The sequence below is a fragment of the Acomys russatus genome, chromosome 10, assembly GCF_903995435.1.
Source record: "Acomys russatus chromosome 10, mAcoRus1.1, whole genome shotgun sequence".
NCBI classification, from domain to species: Eukaryota; Metazoa; Chordata; class Mammalia; order Rodentia; family Muridae; genus Acomys; species Acomys russatus.
Genome location: NC_067146.1, coordinates 29,625,663 through 29,632,463, shown reverse-complemented (window position 1 = coordinate 29,632,463; position 6,801 = coordinate 29,625,663). Strand labels below are relative to the sequence as shown.

General features: G+C 36.3%; 1 pseudogene; it reads right to left on the bottom strand.

The window, feature by feature from the left end:
• Positions 1 to 3,824: 3,824 nt before the first annotated feature.
• LOC127194119 (stathmin-like) lies at positions 3,825 to 5,021 on the bottom strand (annotated as a pseudogene).
• Positions 5,022 to 6,801: the final 1,780 nt, after the last annotated feature.

Sequence of the window (6,801 nt, the reverse complement as noted above, 5' to 3'; positions counted from 1 at the left end):
TTTCAATGATCCATGACAAGTTTGTTGTTTATATTTTTATGTAAATGTTAAATAAATTAAATACATAAATGAAGTGACATTAGATGAAAGAAAACAATTAAAATGACTATTTGATCCCCATTTGTCACTTAATTGGATTTTAATTTCTTTTCTTTCTCTATTTTCTTTTAATTTATTCTGCTATCATATATTATAACCTTCTCACAACTCCCTCCTTCCATCCTTCTCAATACATCCCACTTCCCCTCTCTCCAAAATCTACTGCTTCTACTTTTCCTTTCAGAAAAGGGTAGAACACCCAAGGATATTAGCCAAATATGGAATAACTAATTGCGATATGACTAGGCACAAACCCTCATATCAAGGATGGATAAGTCAATCCAGTAGGGAAAAAAGGGTCCCAAGAGTAGACAATAGAGACAAAGATACACCAATCCCCACTGTTAGGAGTTCCACAAAAACATGTGTGCAGAAGACCTAGCGCAGATCCATGCAGGCTCTTTGACCGTCACTTCAGTCTCTGTGGGGCCCTATGACTCTGGCTCAGTTGATCCTGTGTGCCTTTTTCTTGTATCTCTCTGGCTCCTACAATACTTCTTCCTCCTATTCTGTTGGATTCTCCAAACAACACTTAATGTTTGGCTGTGTGTGGGTCTCCGTACCTGCTCTCATCAGTGGTCTGTAAAAGCTTTATCAGTAAATGGGCTAGAAACCATTATTACCTGCTCCTACTCCAACTGCAAAATATATTCTATTTACCGTTCTGAGGGATAACCCTGCATCCCCTCTAGAGCACTACTTGTAATATAACCTCTTTGAGAATGTAGCACAGTTACCCATTACTTAGCAGGTAGTATACATTTATAAGTGAGTAGATACCATGTTCGTCTTTCTGGGTCTGGGTTACCTCCTTGAAGATAAATATTACTAGTTCCATTCATTTGCTTGCAAATTTTAAAATATGTTTTTAATTTCTGAGGAGCAGTTTATATTGTAAACATATCATTCTTTCTTTATCCATTCCTTGGCTGGGGGATTTCTCTGTTGTTTTTAGTTCCTGGATATTTTAAATAAATAGATATTATTATAAATAATGTCTCTATGAACATAATTATCAAATCTGTTTGTGGTAGCTTAGAGTATCTTTTGAGTATATACCCAACAGTGGTATGCTGGGTCTTGAGGTAGGTCAATTCTCAATTAGAGGACTCACCAAATTAATTTCCATGGTTACCATATAAGTTTGCACTCCCGTGGGAAATGGAGGGGTGTTCCTCTTGCTCCACATCTTTGCCATCATGAGATGTAACTTGGGTGATTTATTTTAGCCATTCTGAAAAGAGTAAGATGGGATTTCAATAGATATTTTTATTTGCATTTGCCTGATAGCCAAGGAGGTTGAACATTCCTGCAAGTGCTACTCAGCATTTTGAGATGTCTCTACCGAGAAATCTAGGCTTAGGCCTGTACTAAATTTTTAAGTGGATTATTGGATTATTTATTTTACTGATGACTTTTCTTGAATTATTTATATATTTTGGACATCAACTCTCTATTGATGTGCAGTTGATGAAAATCTGTTCACATTCTAAGAGGTTGTTATTCTGTCTGTTGATGGTGTCCTTTCCCTTACAGAGCATTTCAGTTTCACGAACTTCCATTTATTAATTGTCAGTCTTCCTGCCTTCACTATCAGTGTTCAGTTTGGAAGCTGTCTCCTGCTCCAACATGTTCAAGGCTATTCTCTATTTTCTATTTTATCTTGTTCAGTGAATCTTGTTATATGCTGAAGTCTACAATCCTCATGGACTTCAGTTTTGTGATGAATATGGAACTATGTTCATTCTTTCACGTGCAGAAATTTAGTTATAACAGCACTGTTTATTAAATATTTTTTTTAATTCCATTGTGTATTTCTGCCTACTTTATCAAAAATCTGGTGTCTGTAGGTCTGTAGGTTTATGTCTGAATCTTTAAGTGAATTTCCTTGATTGTGTCTCTTTTTATGCCAATATCAGACAGTTTTTATTTCTTTAGTCCTGTAGTAATAGAGATTGAAATTAGAAAGGATATTACTACAGAAATATGTTTTATTTTTCAATATTGTTTAAGATATCCTGGGCTTTTTGTCTTTCTGTTTGAGATTGAGTACTGTCCTTTTAATGTCTGTAATGAGTAGTGTTGAAGTTTTGATTAGGATTTCCTTCAACCTGCGGATTGTATTTGGTAGTACGGCCATTTTTACTATGTTAATTCTACAGATACCATCCATGATCGTGGGAGAACTTTCCTTCTGATATCTTCTTAAATTTATTTTTTGAGAGCCTGGGAGTTTTTGTTAAACAAGAATTTTACATGCTTGCTTAGAATTACCTCAAGATAGTTTTTATAATTGAGGATATTGTAAAGGATGTTGTTTCTCTGATTTCTTTCTCAGTAGTTTGTCATTTGTATACAAGAAAGCTATGGATTTTTTTTTTACTAAATATTGTATTCAACTACATTGCTGAAGATATTTATCAGTTCTGAGGAGTTCCTTTGTAGAATTTTTAGGTAGAATTTTTAGGGTCCCTTACATACTTTCTTTCCAATTTGTATCTCCTTGTTTTCCTTTTGTTGTCTTATTGCTCTAGCTAAAACTTTCAGTATTGTATGAAAGAAATGTGGAGAGAGTGGACAGCCTTATCATTTTCCTTATTTTAATGGAATGTCTTTGAGTCTTTCTCCATTTAATTTGATATTGGCTATTTGCTTGCTGTAAATTGCCTTTACTATTTTTAGGTATGTCCCTTGTAGCATTGACTTCTCCAAGACTTTTATCATAAAAGGGTTTTGCATTTTTTCAAAGACTTTTATTGTAATCTAATAAGATGATTGTGAAAAAAAAAAGATGATTGTGTTCATATGTGTGTGTGTGTGTGTGTGTGTGTGTGTGTGTGTGTGTGATTACATTGACTAATATTCATATATTGAATTATCCCTGCTGCATCTCTGGGATGAAACCCACTTGATCATTGTGAAAATCTTTTCTGATGCATTCTTTAATTCAATTTGCATATATTTTACAGAGTAAATTTTGCATCTATGACTGTAAGGAAAAATTGGTCTGTAACTCCTTTGTTAAATCTTTGTGTGGTGTGTATCAGAGTAATTATTGCCTCATTAAAACAGGTTGGACAATATTCATTCTGTTTATATTTTTGTGAAATAATTTGAGGAGTGTTGGTGTTAATACATGTATTAATGTCTGTTATAATTCTGAGCTAAAATATCTAGTCCTAGGCTTTTTTGGTTGGGAAACTTAATGACTGATTCTTTTCCTTCAGGATTATACATCTATATAACTTGTTTACATGATCTTGATTGAGTAGATTGTCCATTTCTTTTAGATTTCTAATTTTTTGGAGTATAAGTTTTTAAAGTATGACCTAAACATGCTTTGGATTCCTTGGTGACTGTTTTTATGTCCCTTTTTGTTTCTGATTTTGTTAATTTGGATATCCTCTTGCTGTCGTTTACTTAGTATAGATAAAGATTTGTCTATATTTTTTTATTTTAATAAAGAATCAATTTTTCCTTGATTCTTTATATTGTTTTCTTTGTTTTTATTTTATTGATTTAGGCCCTAACTTTGACTATATCTTGTTGTCTATTCCTCCTGCGTGTATTTGTTTCTTCTTAGTCTTCTTTTGTTTTTTTCTCACGCTTTGAGGTGTGCTATTAAGTTGCTCATATGACATATCTCCAATTTCCTTCCTTTTATAAAGTGTACCTAGTTTTTAATGACACATTTTTTAAACAGCGCTGTGCAGTTTATTAACAATTCAAGTATAGTAGCATCTAGTGAGATTGGGACAGAACTGGGACGGCAAAGTAAACAGACGTTCAGCATCTGACAGGTAGGAAGCATCCAGTACATACTCTTCATGAACGTCATCCACAGTCAATACGGTACTAGCCATCAACCCAGCACTCAGGGTGCTGAAATGGGAAAGATACAATGAGAAAAATACCCACGTTAGAAAGACTAACACTTAAAAAAAAAAAAAAGAACACAACACTTTCAGTTTTCCCCCTGAGCCCCTAAAACATTTTATGGTCCGGATCTACTTACACAGTTCTATACTAGCTTCTAGACTAGTTGTCAGGAGGGAAAAAGTAAATGACACTGGCCAGTACAGTTTTTGGATATTTAGGAAGGGGTCGGGGTGAAAATCAGTTCTCAGTACAAATTAGCCTCAATCTCATCCATAGGATCTTCGCATTATTTGTTCTTCAACGTGCTCGTCCTTCCGCTGCGAACACTCCAGCTTGACAGCCTTTGTTTGCGCCTCCTGGTTCTCCTTGTTAGCCACTGTTTTGTGGGTCAGTTTCTCCTCCGCCATTTTGCTGAAGTTGTTCACCTCAATAGCTTTCTTGAGCACTTCTTTTTCATTCTCCCGCTTCTCGGCAAGCTGCTTCAAGACTTCCGCTTCAGGAGACTTGCGTCTTTCTTGTGCAGCTTCTAATTCCTTCTGAGTTTCTTCCAGGGAAAGATCCTTTTTTGGGGGAAGGAGGCGAAAATCAGGAACAGATTCAAGGGCTGAGAATCAGCTCAAAAGCCTGGCCTGAAGCACGCTTCTCTAGCTCTTTCATCTGAATATCGTAAAATGTAAAATGCAATGATGGACAGAGGAAAGAAAACGCTGTGCACTATACACAATCCACAGGTAAGGAAAGCCTTGCTGCGTCCCAGCTACCTGGCCACACTCTTGACACAGAATTATTTTAATGCCAGTAAGAATATGGAACAAAAATATATCAGACTACTCAGCTTTTATGACAATATAAATTTAAAAGCCAAGAAGCAGTCCGCATTCATTCTTTTTAGAAGCATAGTGTGTTTAGGAGAAATACAAATACTCTAGTAATTGATAAGTTTTATACAATGCTTTCAAAGAAGGAGCTGGTAGCTTCTCAAATTACAAACTTACTTCTTTGTATAGCATTTTAAATGTCTTGGCATTATATTTTCTTTTCATTTTTCGAGTTTATACCTCATATTCATTCAAAATGTACAGCCTTTATCTTACATTTCTTTGATTCCCCTTTAGTCAAAGACAATATTTCTTTTTTAAATTTAAACTTGTTTTATAAAATTTATTCAATTTACATCCTGATAGTAGCTGCCTATATCGTCTCCTCCTCTGGCTTACCGTTCCTCCATCTTTCCCCAATCCCTCTCCCGTAGTCCTCAGAAAAAGGTAGCTCTCTTCTCCTAGCCTATCAGGTCTCGTGGAGACTGCCTGCACCCTCTTTCTCTGTGGTCTGGAAAGGCTGCTTTGTCAGAGGGAAGTGACTTAAGAGCAGGAAACAGAGTCCATGGTATAGACAGGCTCTTACTAGATGACCCACCTGAAGACTGAGCTGCCTATCTGCTGCAACTGAGCAGGGGGCCTAGTTACTTTCCATATATAGTCCTTGGTTGGTGCATCAGTCTCTGCCTGCCTCCCTGGGCCCATATTTGTTTGCTAGTTGGTATTCTCTGAAACTCCTGCCATTGAGGGTCATTCTATTCCCCCACTCTTCCCTGAGACTCAGTGCATTCTGCCTAAACTTTGGCTGTGCATCTCCACATCAGCTTAGATACTCTGCTGGTTGGAGTCTCTCAGAGGACATCTATGGTAGGCTCATGACCTGTTCTCTTTGTTCAACCACATTCTTGGTCTATTCTATTTGCCCTTCGGAATGAGAATTAAGCATCATCCCTAGGGCTCCCCTTGTTACTTAGCTTCTTTATGTCTGTGGATTGTAGTATGGAGTCCCTGTATCATATTGCTAATATTGCTTATAAGTAAATATATTCCATATATGTCCTACTGGCTCTAGGTTGCCTCTTTCAAAGTGATCTTCTCCAGATCCATTAATTTCACTGCAAATTTAATGATGTCCTTGTTTTTAATAGCTGAAGAGTATTCAGTTGTATAGATGTACCAAAGTTTCTTTATCCATTCTTTGGTTGAGGGAATCTACATTGTCCAATTTCTGGTTATTATGAATAAATCTGCTATGAACATAGTTGAGCTAATGTCCTTGTTGTATGGTGAAGCATCTTTTGGGTATTTGTCTAAGAGTGGTATAGCTGGGACTAGAGGGATTATTATTCCCAATTTTCTGAGAAAGAGCCAGGCTGATTTCCAAAGCAGTTAAACAAGTTTGCATTCACACCAGCAATGGTTCCCACTTCCCCACATCCTCGGCAGCATGTTGGCACTTTACTTTTTGATCTTATCCAATTTGACTGGTAAATGATTGAACTTCAGTGTCATTTTGATTTGTATTCCCCTGATGACTGAAAAAGTTGTGCATTTCTTTAAGTGCTTGTTAGCCATCTGATAATCTTCTGATGAGGATCCTATTTAGATCCCGTAGCTGAAGAGTATTCAGTTGTATAGATGTACCACAGTTTCTTTATCCATTCTTTGGTTGAGGGAATCTACATTGTCCAATTTTTGGCTATTATGAATAAATCTGCGATTTAGATCCTATTTAGATTGAATCATTTGGTTGCTTTGTGTTTAATTTTTTGAGTTATTTTTCTGTATTGGATATTTGCCCTCTGTTAGATGTAGGGTTGATGAAGATATTTCCCCCTCTATAGGCTGCCATTTTGTTCTATTGAAAGTGTCCTTTGCTTTACAGAATTTAATGGATGTAAACATTTCTTTTTTTAAAATCCCAACATGGGAGGTGAAACAGACTTGTTTGGGGTGTGAGGGGTTTGCCTGCTGGAAACAAACTTTTGAGAGAACACATAATGTT